This window comes from Trachypithecus francoisi, unplaced genomic scaffold (assembly GCF_009764315.1).
Source record: "Trachypithecus francoisi isolate TF-2019V2 unplaced genomic scaffold, Tfra_2.0 Contig01461, whole genome shotgun sequence".
NCBI lineage: Eukaryota > Metazoa > Chordata > Mammalia > Primates > Cercopithecidae > Trachypithecus > Trachypithecus francoisi.
In genome coordinates, this window is record NW_022681433.1 from 19,213,244 (window position 1) to 19,226,713 (window position 13,470).

At 42.9% G+C, this 13,470-nt stretch overlaps 1 long non-coding RNA gene across 1 annotated transcript in view; it reads left to right on the forward strand.

Annotated features, from left to right (window-relative positions):
* Window positions 1–13,470, forward strand: part of LOC117098579 — a 31,964-nt gene that overhangs the window by 16,367 nt on the left and 2,127 nt on the right. The window contains exon 3 of the long non-coding RNA XR_004443478.1: window positions 7,715–7,958. This is a non-coding gene — a long non-coding RNA (uncharacterized LOC117098579). The remainder of the gene's footprint in view (window positions 1–7,714; window positions 7,959–13,470) is intronic.

Genomic DNA, 13,470 nt, shown 5'->3' on the forward strand with positions numbered 1-13,470 from the left:
AAAATGTAAACAATAAATTTTTTTTGGTGCAATCTTCAAGCAACTTAATGAAAACTGGCATTAATTTCATTGGCAAAGTATGATAGCTGAAATGGGCACTGCTTGTTTATCCCAGGTCTGATATAACACCAACCAGAAACATACATGACACGAGGACAAGTTAACCGTAAAAACATTACAAAAGCTGATTATTAGTAAAGGTATTTTTACAATGGCCTCTAGAGTTTAAAAAAATCAGATAACTTTCAGGAAAATATCTTGCTTCCATTTTCCATGTGGACTGCATTATATATTTTCCTGAATTGATAAATCTCAAGAAAAAATGTAAGTTTGTTAGGAGTTTGTTGAGGCACAAAACCAGACACAGGGTAGGTTTAGATAGCTAATAGACAGACTTAAATCATTTGGATTGGCTATGATGGTCAAGTTACTAAACGTTAATTACTAGACCGATTCATCTCTATTTCTTTTTATACCACATAGGCCTCACACTTTGCTTTTCTCCGTTGTGAGAATTTATGAGATCTTGCCAAAACACAGCCCTGATGTGAAAAGTGATAGCCATGTGGGAGGCTCAGATTCTCTACCCCTATCATATAATCTGATTACTCACCAGGGTGGCTGGTTACCCAAGTAGTGCAGCATGGTACTGATGAAACCCAGGTTATGAGTATGATTGGTGCATGAACGCTGGCCACAGATCAGAGCTTCGCCCCAGGCGGTGGCTTCCAATGTGTGTTGTGGGATGCCAGCAGGGCAAGTGAGGGAATGGGAACTATAGCTAAAATGGCATCAGCAAAATGATCAACCTATGCATCCTACTCATAGTCAAAATGTCGCCTTTGGGGAGTGCTTCCGCTTAGAAGGTAGAAAATGACAAAGGAACATCATTCCCACCCTAATGGGAACAAGAAGCCGAATAAGCTGCAAGATCATAACTTTGCAGGAGCCCGTTAGAGAACTGAAGTCACAAGGCCACCAAGTCAAGAGAATTCTAAAGAGGGATCTGCCAGGCACAGTGGCTCACACCTGTAGTCCCAGCACTTTGGGAGGCCAGGATGATCGTTTGAGGCCAGAATTTCAAGATCATCCTGGACAGCATAGCAAGGCCCCTTTCTCTACAAAAAATTTAAAAAATTGGCCAGGCGTGGTGGTGTGCACCTGTGGTCCCAGCTACTCGGGAGGCTGAGATGGGAGGATTGCTTGAACTCAGGAGGGTGAGGCGGCAGGGAGCTGTGATTGCACCACTGCACTCCAGCCTGGGTGATGGAGCAAGACCATGTCTCTAAATAAATAAATAAATATGACTCTCCAGTCTGTGGTCATTTGTTATAGCTGCCCAAGCTGACTAAAGTGAACCCTTTGCCACTGGAGGGGTGAAAGCAAAACCCACTGGCTTGGAGAAGGAATGGAAGACTCTCCTGCCCCTGGGACATAAGCCATGCACCTTGGCTTCTCTGGGAGAGGAAGAAACACGTTTCCTTGCACCTGGAGGAGGGATGAGACACCTTCTTGAAGCCAGGATTAATCTATGCAATGCAGAAGTCAGCTGTCGCAGTGGGAGGGGCAGACACTCTCTCACCTGACCCAGCTCCTAGGCTGAATTCCATGCCATGGGGTGGGAGGGAGGGACTGTGAGAAAACCCACCCATTCCTCAAGCCTAGTGGAGGGCCTGAGACTAAGCCTGGGTGGAGAGAACACAGAGCTCTCCCGCCCCAACTCAGTTCACCAAGTACTAAGACCCAGTGTCAACCCCTGGGGCACGGGCAGGAACATGGAGAGTGACTCTCTCGGTGGCATAGGCTTCCAGGGGTTGCTGGAAGTTGGGAGTGGAGCAAGAACACTGAGAAAGTCCCTCCAACATGCCAGACCCACTCTGCACACAGGAAACAGCAGCCCACAGATGGGGGCATTGAAGTCCGTGCACTGAAGGTATCAAAGCAACAACAAACCCAAGCCCAACTCAGCTCCTAAGAGATTGACTTAACCCCACACGACAGCCAGACAGAGGAGTCTGTGGATTTCCCGGCTTCCTGGCCTAACTACTGTTTACTTCTGTCTGTGCTGTTCTCCTGACCCATGAGGTCCAGCATGCAAAATATTAGGAGACACACCTAAAGGCAACAAAGTGTCATTTTTATATTGAAATGGTGTTACAAGTTCAAAATTTATTCTCCAGAAATTGGATTGGTTTGATTTGTATTTTCATTCTATTAAATTTGAAGAAAGTGGGCTGAGTGTGGTGGCTCACGCCTGTAATCCCAGCACTTTGGGAGGCCGAGGTGGGTGGATCACTTGAGGTCAGGAGTTCAAGACCAACCTGACCAACATAGTGAAACCCCATCTCTACTAAAAATACAAAATTATATGAGCATGGTGGCTCATGCCTGTAATCCCAGCACTTTGGGAGGTAGGGGGGCGGGGGGTGGCGGATCACCTGAGGTCAGGAGTTCGAGACCAGCCTGACCAACATGGAGAAACCCCATCTCTACTAAAAATACAAAATTAGTGGCGCATGCTGGCACAGGCCTGTAATCTCAGCTACTCAGGAGGCTGAGGCAGGAGAATCACTTGAACCTGGGAGGTGGAGGCCACAGTGAGCCAAGATCATGCCATTGCACTCCACCCTGGGCAACGAGAGCAAAACTTCGTCTCAAAAAAAAAAAAAATTAAAGAAAGTGAATTAAATACAAGGACTTTGTATTTTCTCTGTTAAACACACCTTCTAAATGACTATTTAGTAAAATGAGGCAAAGATGCAAAGATTTTTGAACTCTGGTCTCTGATGAAGTGGGTTATGGCTTAATATTGAAGAAAACCAGCATGGGTCATAGTAACCTGGGTCTCTTAAGTTGTCACCTATTTAATGACTGATACTTGTGCAAATTTGAGGCAGCTTAAACTAAAACTAATTAATAAGTTTAATAGACCAAAATCACAAAAGGGAATATTCTTGCTATGAAGGCTAGTAGAGTTATGGATAGACGATAGCACTTAAAAACGGAATTTGGTTCTTAACTTGTTAGCTAGGGCAAAAATCTAAGTCTAGTAGCCTAAATAATTGTAATGTAGGGTGCTTATGAATTCCTTTTAAAAGATAACCTTTTTTTTTCTTTTCTTTTTTTGAGATAGGGTCTTGCTCTGTTGCCCAGGCTGGGGTGCAGGGGTGTGAACCTGGCTCACTGCAGCCTCAAGCTCCTGGGCTCAAGCAATCCTCCCACCTCAGCCTCTTGAGTAGCAGGGACCACAGGTGTGTGCCGCCACGTCAGGGTAATTTAAAAACATTGTTTTTGTAGAGAAGGGGTCTTGCCATGTTGCCCAGCCCCGTCTCAAATTCGTGTGCTCAAGCAATGCCACGGAAGGAGGAGTGTGTTCCCTCTTCACAAACCATTTCCCAATCCACGAGAAGCACCAGAAAATATTATGTTGAGCAAATTTCCTTTAAATTGGCATAGCAGAGAATCATTCGGATTCACTGTTCTAGGAAGGAAAAGACGTATAACTGAAAAAGTTTTGGATGAATGATCTCTGGCTACCACCATCCCGAATCAGTAAATTTTTTCCAGAAGGAGATACCTATAGAAGTGTACAGTTTATCGTCACTACTATGTGTTAAGTACTTTGAGATTCATCACGAAAAAGGCACCGTAAATGTGTCTGAGCACACAGTGACCACGCCCCAACACACATACTCATGGTCCATTTCAGTACCTCAAATCATCCAAATAATGACTATTTGAACTTTTAAAGAGAATTCTTTGCATTAGTCAAACCCTTTTATCATTTCAGAGAGTCAAGTTTCCCGCGGGGCCATGGTCTGAAATGTATCGTGGAAGCTGATGATTATCTCCAGAGCTTCTGGAATGTCTCCCGGGGTGAATTCATCAGTGATCTAGTCATGAATCACTCATTTTGCTTATTTTTAGTTCAAAGAAAATTTTAGACATTTTATGTGAGCTTTTATTTATGCAGCTTTTTGCCAGTGAACTCATCTGGTAGTTACTTTTTGCTTCCTGGAGGATGAGCTGGTTTTAATTCAGTGAAGGAAACGGAAATATCCAGATGTTGGCTGTACATGAGGAAACACAGAGGCTAACATAGTTGTTTGCAGTGTAAGTTTTTTAAAAACTGTTTGTAATTCAATTAAGTTAGGGCTCAAGCCAATGTCTTAAAAGCTTTGCTTTAGATAATAGGGGAAGTTTCAATAGTTCTAAGGGATATTTGATATTTTAAGAAGGTATTATAATTTTGAGATTCCATAAATTAACATTGTTATGTTACTATTAACTAGACCCCGCCACCTCTACCACCACACAGACTCTTCCTATTCTCCCAACTCCCAAAACAGTTCTATTGTAGAATAATTAGCTCAATATTCACCATTTACATGTAAATGCTAGTCACAGTGCCATACATGTAGTAAATTATGATCATTTTTTGTCTCTGAATAAAGTTTTGTTTTTCTTGGAGCTAATAATCTTTTTCTCTTGATTTTTTTTTTTTTGGTCTTTTTATTAATTCCACTCAAAAATTTCCCAAATTGTCTAAGTTTTCCCCCAAGACTTTCAGATACATCAGGTGATCTATTAATTTCATTTTTCTAGAGCCATCTCTTCTAATTTTCTCTACACTGGACTGCTTGTCTGTACTGGGCACACAGCTGGTCTTGGGATTTCTCATCACCCATGCTTTGCCACTTCCTGTGCTGATTTCTCCTTCCTTTTACCCCATGTCTTCCTCTTCATTGGAATAAACTGCTCCCTTTGGTGGAACTCATCTTTTGTTAGCTTTCTGCAAGAGGCTATAAGAGCCAAAAAAAATTTTTTTGAGAACTTGTACATTTAAAAATGCCATTATATGTCCTCATGCTTGATTTATAGTTGGGCTTATGTAATTTTAAGATGGAAACCATTTTCCTTTAAAATTTTAAAAGGCATTATTCCATTGCCTTCTGGCTTCCATTACTACTGTTGAGATCTCTGAAGATAGATAGAATTTTTTTTCTTACCTCTAGAAGTTTTAAACATCTTCTCTTTGTCCTGGAATTCTGAACATTTTGGATAAAGTGCCTTGATATGACCATACTCTTAAATTGCGTGGCTACTTGGCTGGCTCTTACCATCCGGAATCTCATGATTCTTCGTTCTGAGAGATTTTGTTACATTATTTCTTTGAGGAGCCCCATCTCTCATTTTCTTTGTTGACTTTTTGTGGAACTCCAATGTTTAACTTTTATTTTATTTTATTTCATTTATTTTTGAGACAGAGCCTCGCTCTGTTGCCCAGGCTGGAGTGCAATGGTGTAATCTCGGCTCACTGCAACCTCCATCTCCCTGGTTCTCCTGCCTCAGTCTCCTGAGTAGCTGGGTTTACAGGCGTGTGCCACCACTCCCAGCTAATTTTTGTATTTTTAGTAGAGATGGGCTTTCACCATGTTGGCCAGGCTGGTCTTAAACTCCTGACCTCAGGTAATCCACCCACCTCGGCCTCCAAAAGTGCTGGGATTACAGGTGTGAGCTACCACGCCCAGCCCAAATGTTTGACTTTTAAAGGAAAGGGGAAATGAAAAAACTTCTTGGATGCCTTCTTTACTCTGGCTGTGTAGAGATCCCAGGAAAAAGAATTAGTAGGACAGAAAACAACACTCCAATGAAAGTCAACAAAGGAACACAGGGTGCAGGGAGAATCGTAATAATTCATCCAGTTCTTCTCCATTCCTTGTGAATAAAGTAACTGGACTGGAATAAAAGAGAAGAGGGATTTTGAGTATCTTCCTACAACTTCCTGCTGGGGATAGTGAGGAGTGGATGTGCAAGGACATAAGACCATCTTCTTCATGTACCTTTGGGGCTTTACAAGTGAGTGATGTGTTCCAGCAGGGAACTTGGATAGTGGGAGACTGGGTGAATGGTCACGGAGTGAAACCCTTTTGGTATTGACTGTGGTGAGCTTGTTAAATCTTTGAATTCAGTAATCACCTTGAGTTGAGGCTTAACAGGAAGACAGCTGCCAGCAGACAGGGCTGGAGAAAGGAGAATCAATGAGTGAGAAGACAGCCATGCCCGTCACTTAGCCTTCATTTTTCCCAATTTTCGAATGGGATATTCACCAATGTTCACCATCGTCGGCATCCTCTCAGACACACATACACACCCACACACACGCTGATGGGTTCACACCACCCACACTAAAGTGAAACTGAACAAAACCCAACATCCACATGTCTATAGTGTGCACCACACACACACACACACTCACCGTGTGACACTGATGTGCTAGTCTCTGTTGTTGCTTACCAGTTTGTTTTTTTGTTTTTGAGACGTTGTCTTGCTGTGTCTCCCAGGCTGGAGTGCAGTGGCACAATCTCAGCTCACTGCAAGCTCCGCCTCCCGGGTTTACGCCATTCTCCTGCCTCAGCCTCCCGAGTAGCTGGGACTACAGGCGCCGCCACGACACCCAGCTAATTTTTTGTATTTTTAGTAGAGACAGGGTTTCACCGTGTTAGCCAGGATGGTCTCGATCTCCTGACCTCGTGATCCGCCCGTCTCGGCCTCCCAAAGTGCTGGGATTACAGGTGTGAGCCACCGCGCCTGGCCCCACCAAGCCCTCATTCTTGAAGTGAAATAAAGGAAAAAGCTTAAATAGCGTGAAAGCGAATGGAGTCATAATAAAAGAGCTAATCTCTATTGAGAACTTTCTCATAACCAAGGCTTTCCTAAGAGCTTTCCATGAATTAACTCATTTACTGTGTATAACAACCTTACTATTGACAGCCTGCCTTCAGATTCCAGATTTGTGACCCCAGGCTTTGTGACTTGGATCCACTTCACTTCTCTTGGCCTCAGTCCCCTCAATTATAAAATAGGAAAAGTAATCATACCCGTTTCTTACCATATTTTGGCACTGGGCTGTGCTGTTGTATGTGTGCTCTCATTTAGTTCATGGTAGTCCTGTGAGGTGCGGAGATGGAAGAGATGAAAGCTTGAAGGCTTGAGTTTCTGACAGAAGTTTAAAGGCCTCGAGTAACATCCCACAGCTAGTAAGTGGTGAGTGTAGTACCCCACCCTCGGTATACTTGAGCCAGAGTGTGCACACTGTCAGCCACGAAGCATTCGCCTGAGTGGAGGCTGAAGTGGCCTGCTGTCTGCAGTGAGGCCACAGGAAATGCTCGTGGAACCTGGTCTCCTTGAGATATCTATTAGGAACTTTTCACAACACCAGAAGTGAAGGAAATTCTCATTTTTATTTTGATATAAGCAAATATGTACATTTTGACACAATGAGAAATGTTTAGGAATGTTGACTAAAAAATTCTTTCTGGCAGGATTCTTTAGCCACTGAAATTGTAAATGGTACTTACAGTTGTATATATCTGGCTCCCATCTGGGTGGCTACAACCAACTACTAACTACTGACAGCAAAAGAAAGACTTGCAAATATGATTTTACATCTGCATTTTTTATTTTATATTTAGCTATTTGTCTTATAATGTTTGTCTAACTGTAGCTCTCTCTCTCTCTCACTGACAGGGTAATGTCTTTAAAATCCCACTACACAAAGCACTGGCTTTGTGAACAGGATCTGATCTATTTTGTCCTGCTTTGATTGGTTTTAATATAATGTAGATAGTAACAAACTCATTAAACCACTTCCATTCTTGTCTTAGGGGACAATGTGGTGCTCTCCCCTTTTACATGTTGCTTCTCTTATCAGCTTCACCGGCTTTGTCTACTAACCCCATGCCTGGGGAATTATAAGGAAAGGATTTGGGCACCACGTTGTCTGCAGCATGAATCCTGCCAGGCTGTGGCTGTCACCAAGGTTATTGGACACTCCTCCCTGAGCAGGACCCACCTGGGAGGTATGCAGATGACAAGTGCCACTCAACCTTGTCCTCAGTGCCTGCTGGGCCCTGTGTGCACACTCAGGGAATGAGAGGAACTGCGGAGCAAGTGGAGTAAGTGAGTGCAGTCACTCAGGAGAGGTCTGGTTTCACGTTAACATGGGAAATATTTGGTTGAATGGAACTGACGGAAAGGTAGGAATAGAGTTTCTCATTCCCTCATGGATAGAAAAAAATGCACAAACCACGTATCTGTTGGGTTGCATGGAATTGCTCTGACTGGTTTATTACCACTATTCATGCAGCATTTTCTTTGAAAGGGAATGCTGGGCACAGTGGCTCATGCCTGTAATCCCAGCACTTTGGGAGGCCGAGGCAGGCGGATCACCTGAGGTCAGGAGTTCAAGACCAGTCTGGCCAACATGCGAAAACCCTGTCTCTACTACAAATAATAATAATAATAATAATAAATTAGCCAGGCATGGTGGCGGGAGCCTGTAATCCCAGCTACTGGGAGGCTGAGGCAGGAGAATTGCTTGAACTCAGGAGGTGGAGGTTGCTGTGAGCCAAGAATGTGCCACTGCACTCCAGCCTGGGCAACAGAGCAACACTCCGTCTCAAAAATAAATACATAAATAGCTAAGAAAAAAGGAAAGGGAAGGCAGGTGTGAAAGCTTCGGGTTGTGGTCACCCAGCAAAATTAAACTGAAAAGTCCCCAAGCTCTTTGAACCAACTGCAAGGTTGTCAGCTTGTAGCCTGAAGTCCTCACGATCGACCCCATTACTTCATATCTCAAAATGTCTTAATATGTGTTTTCCACAGTGATGGTCTCTCCTTGGCCACCATATCACTCTCTCTTCAGGGTAAAAAGGTTGTGTCATGCAGCTTAAAACCGGGACACATAGGTGGTTACTTTGGCAGTGTTCTTGTATAAACAGAAGAAGACAGCTGATAACATTAGTGACTTCCTGTGTCATCTCGTTTTTCTCGGGCACTTGCTTCCCTGAGATTATTTCTGTTTGCTATATTAGTCCATGGCAACCGCTTAACACAGCTGCACCAAATGTCGTTCCCAGAAAGACCAGTTGCTTAGTCTCCTTGCCTCCATTCTATTTTGGGAGTGGCATGGACTTTTGGTGACGGCCAGTTGAGCTCTTGCCCACATCAAGTTATGAGCGATGTGGCTTGTAAGAGAGTTTGCCCCTTGACCTTGGTCTTTAGGAGAAAAAAATTCTGCTCACGTACCCACATGCCATCACTATTCATATTTAAATTCTAAAAGATTAAGAACAAGAAACATTTTTTTTCTGCACTAAGAAATCTAAAGTTTTAAAAATCTCTAATAATGAACTGAGGTAATACATGCATTGATAAAATTGAAATAGTGTAGAAAAACATAACTGATAAACAGCTGCCTCCATTTCACACTTCCTCACCTTAACAGCTCCTAGATCATCCCAGAAAACATTTCTATTTTTATTCCTGTTGGTTGCCTACAGAACTCTAAATAATATATTTTCACATCTCTTCTTTGACGTTTTAAAAAATCAACTCTCCCCCCCCCCTTTTTTTTTTTGAGATGGAGTCTCACTCTGTCACCCACGTTGGAGAGCAGTGGAGCCATCTCGGCTCACTGCAAGCTCCGCCGCCTGGGTTCATGCCGTTCTCCTGCCTCGGCCTCCCGAGTAGCTGGGACTACAGGTGCCCACCACCACGCCTGGCTAATTTTTTTTTCTTTTTTTTGTATTTTTAGTAGAGGTGGGGTTTCACCGTGTTAGCCAGGATGGTCTCAATCTCCTGACCTCGTGATTCGCCCACCTTGGCCTCCCAAAGTGCTGGGATTACAGGCATAAGCCACTGTGCCCAGCCTATTAAATATTTCACACTGTGATTTAATCTGTCTTGATAAAGAAAATTCTAGACTCACATAGTTTTGGACTGGTACATTCTACACAAATTTTCCCATTGATCTTACAGAAAATAGAGGAGCAGTGAACACTTCTCAACTCATTTTATGATTAAAGTATTACCCAGACACCAAATCCAGAAGACATGATGAGCCAAGAAAACTATTCACCAACATATGTTGTGAACATAGTGGCAAAGAAATCCTTATCAAAAATTTAGCCAAACACATCCACTCACGCAGGCAAATTAGAATAATTTTTTTCTTTTTTTTTTTTTTTTTGAGATGGAGTCTCGCTCTGTCGCCCAGGCTGGAGAGCAGTGGTGCAATCTGGGGTCGCTGCAAGCTCTGCCTCCCAGGTTCACGCCATTCTCCTGCCTCAGCCTCCTGAGTAGCTGGGACTACAGGCGCCTGCCACCTCACTCAGCTAATTTTTTGTACTTTTAGTAGAGACAGGGTTTCAACGTGTTAGCCAGGATCGTCTTGATCTCTTGACCTCGTTATCTGCCCACCTCAGCCTCCCAAAGTGCTGGGATTACAGGTGTGAGCCACCACGCCTGGCCTAAAAAATCAGCCTTTTAAATTTTTTTTTAACACAGCTTTATTGACGGATCATGTACATATCATAAAACTCACTTATTTAAGTGTGTAATGAATTGTAGTAAAGTCACAGAGTTGTACAAGCATCCCCACAGCCCAATTTTAGAGCATACCTATCACTTCAGAAGATCCCTCTTGGCCACTTGCAGTGATTTCACTCTTCAGTCCCAGCCACAGGCAATTTCTAATTTCTCTACTGGTTCTATAGGTTTGCCTGTTGTAGACATTTCATAAAAATGGAAAGAACCAATCAAATTCAGACAATATTTATTGACCTTCTGATACAAAACATAAAGATTATCTTTTTTTTTTTTTTTTTTGAGACGGAGTCTCGCTCTGTCGCCTGGGCTGGAGTGCAGTGGCCGGATCTCAGCTCACTGCAAGCTCCGCCTCCCGGGTTGACGCCATTCTCCTGCCTCAGCCTCCCGAGTAGCTGGGACTACAGGCGCCCGCCACCTCGCCCGGCTAGTTTTTTGTATTCTTTAGTAGAGACGGGGTTTCACCGTGTTCGCCAGGATGGTCTCGATCTCCTGACCTCGTGATCCGCCCGTCTCGGCCTCCCAAAGTGCTGGGATTCCAGGCGTGAGCCACCACGCCCGGCCAAGATTTATCTTGCTCATAGAACTGCCTTTCCCTGTCTCCATTTTCCCCAATTTTTGCTAATTATATATTATTTTAAAAATTGCTATGTTGGCTTTTTTTTTTTTTTCAGATGCAGTCTCACTCTGTCACCCAGGCTAGGATGCAGTGGTATGATCCCAGCTTATTGCAACCTCCACCTCCCGGGTTCAAGCGATTCTCCTGCCTCAGCCTCCCGAGTAGCTGGGACTACAGACACACACCACTGCACCCAGTTAATTTTTGTATTTTTAATAGAGACGGGGTTTTGCCATGTTGGCCAGGCTGGTCTCAAACTCCTGGCCTCAAGTGATCCACCCACCTTGGCCTCCCAAAGTGCTGGGATTACAGGTGTGAGCCACCACACCCGGCCTATGTTGGCTATTTTTGTCATTTTAAGCAATATATTCCTTCTATTTATGTGTGTATGTTGTTCCATAAGCTTCTGTCAACGTCTTTTGCCTCCCTTGCTCCATATAAAATGCCTTACAATCCTCCCGCTTTTCCCCTACCCTTTTTCACAGAATAACTGTGAATCACTGCTAGGACTTTATTGTTATGAAAGCCAATACTATTTTATCTTTTATTCGACAACTACAATTAAGTCTTACATGTCTGTAGGTTGATTCTAAAAGTAGAAAACTAAGAGCAGTCTTTATGACTTTTGTCCACATTGCTCAGTGTAGAGCCAGGGCCATGCCAGGATGCCATTTCCTTCCCTCCGTGTCCTGTGCATCTGCCATGGTGGTCCCGGGGCAGTGCTACTCCCTTCATAGCTAAGCAGGCTCTCTTCCCGCATCCTTCATCAAATGCTGCATGTCACAGTAAGACAAGGGTCACACGTGAGCCATTTCTTTATACCTCATTTTAGATGATTTTCCCTCTAGTTTTAGATTTTTTTTTATCCTTCCTATCGGAAAAGGATAAAAATCTTAGGAACTTTCACTGTGTCCTGAAATTTATCTGCTTTCCAATCACACTACTGTGTGAAGTCCTTCTTCCCCAGAGTCCTTAATTGTTCTGAATTTAAGTGGATTTTTTTCTGAGCTGAATGCACAAGCCTTCAGCCTGGGTCTTCTGTTCATTGGGTTCCTGGAGCCAGTGCTAATCTCCAAAAAGTGTCCTTTCCTGGTTTCCATCTTCTTTGACTGGAGTATAACCTCCAGTAAACTCCTGGGGTGGGGAAGAAAGGTATGAGACAGGTGGATTTCCAGTATCATATCAAATGTATTATTTTCTCTTTCATCATGTATTGTTTGTCTACACCTATTATTGAACTTTCAAAATTGTTTTCCCTCTGAATTGGAGGGTATCGCTTCAATGTTTTCTAACATTTTGTGCTGCTGATAAGAAACTCTGCTGCAGTCTAGCTCCTGCTCCTTAGCTGCTGGGCTGTTTTTTGCCTTTGGAAGATTTTTATGATGTTACATTTATTGTTAGTTACTGTTCTGAAATTTCACAAAGATGCATTTCAGGCCTCTTTATTTTATGCTGCTTGGAATTCAATACCAAGACATAACATTTTTAGTTCTGAGAAAAGTTTTTTAAAAATGAATTTACAAAAATCACACACAGACACACAAATGATTTCCCTTTCTTCATTTCTCTGCTCCCTTTTAAAAACTCCTGCTGGCCTAATATTAGATATCCTGGATTACTTCTTTCTTGTAGTTTTCAAAAAATATTTTCCTATCTCACTCAGTCTTTACTTTTTCACCTTGTATAAGTTATTTTTATCAACTTGAAAATAATTTCTTTGAAAGATTTTTTTGGGGGGGAAGCAATCATTTTTTTCATTTTCAAAAAACTTTTCTGTCCTCTGATCTCTTTTCAAGACATTCTGTCCTGGTTTTTAGATTTTAAATGAAAAATTACTTGAATCAGATAAATTATTTAAATTCTCCTTTGTCATCTCTAATGACTCAGTTCAATTTTCTTTTAAAGAATTCTTTTCTGGGGGACTGGGGAGGTAGCTCACACCTGTGATCCCAGCACTTTGGGAAGCCATAGTGGACAGATCACCTGAGGGTCAGGAGTTTGAGATCAGCTTGGCCAACATGGCAAAACCCTGTTTCTACTAAAAATACAAAAATTAGCTGGGCGTGGTGGCAGGCACCTGTAATCTCAGCTACTTGGGAGGCTAAGGTATGAGAATCACTTGAACCCGGGAGGTGGAGATTGCAGCGAGCAGACATCACACCATTGCACTCCAGCCTTGACAAGAGACCAAGACTATGTCTCCAAAAAAAAAAAAAGTCTCTTCTGTTATCCGAATATTTTTCTTTTGTCTGCTTTTTTTTTTTTTTTTCTTCTCTTCAAGGTCACTTGCTCTGTTTACTTTCTTTTTTCTGTTTTTTTTTTTTTTTTTTTGAGATGGAGTCTCGCTCCCGTCACACAGGCTGGAGTGCAGTGGCACAATCTCGGCTCACTGCAACCTCCACCCTCCTGGGTTCAAGCGATTCTCCTGCCTCAGCCTCCTGAGTAGCTGGGATTACAGGCAT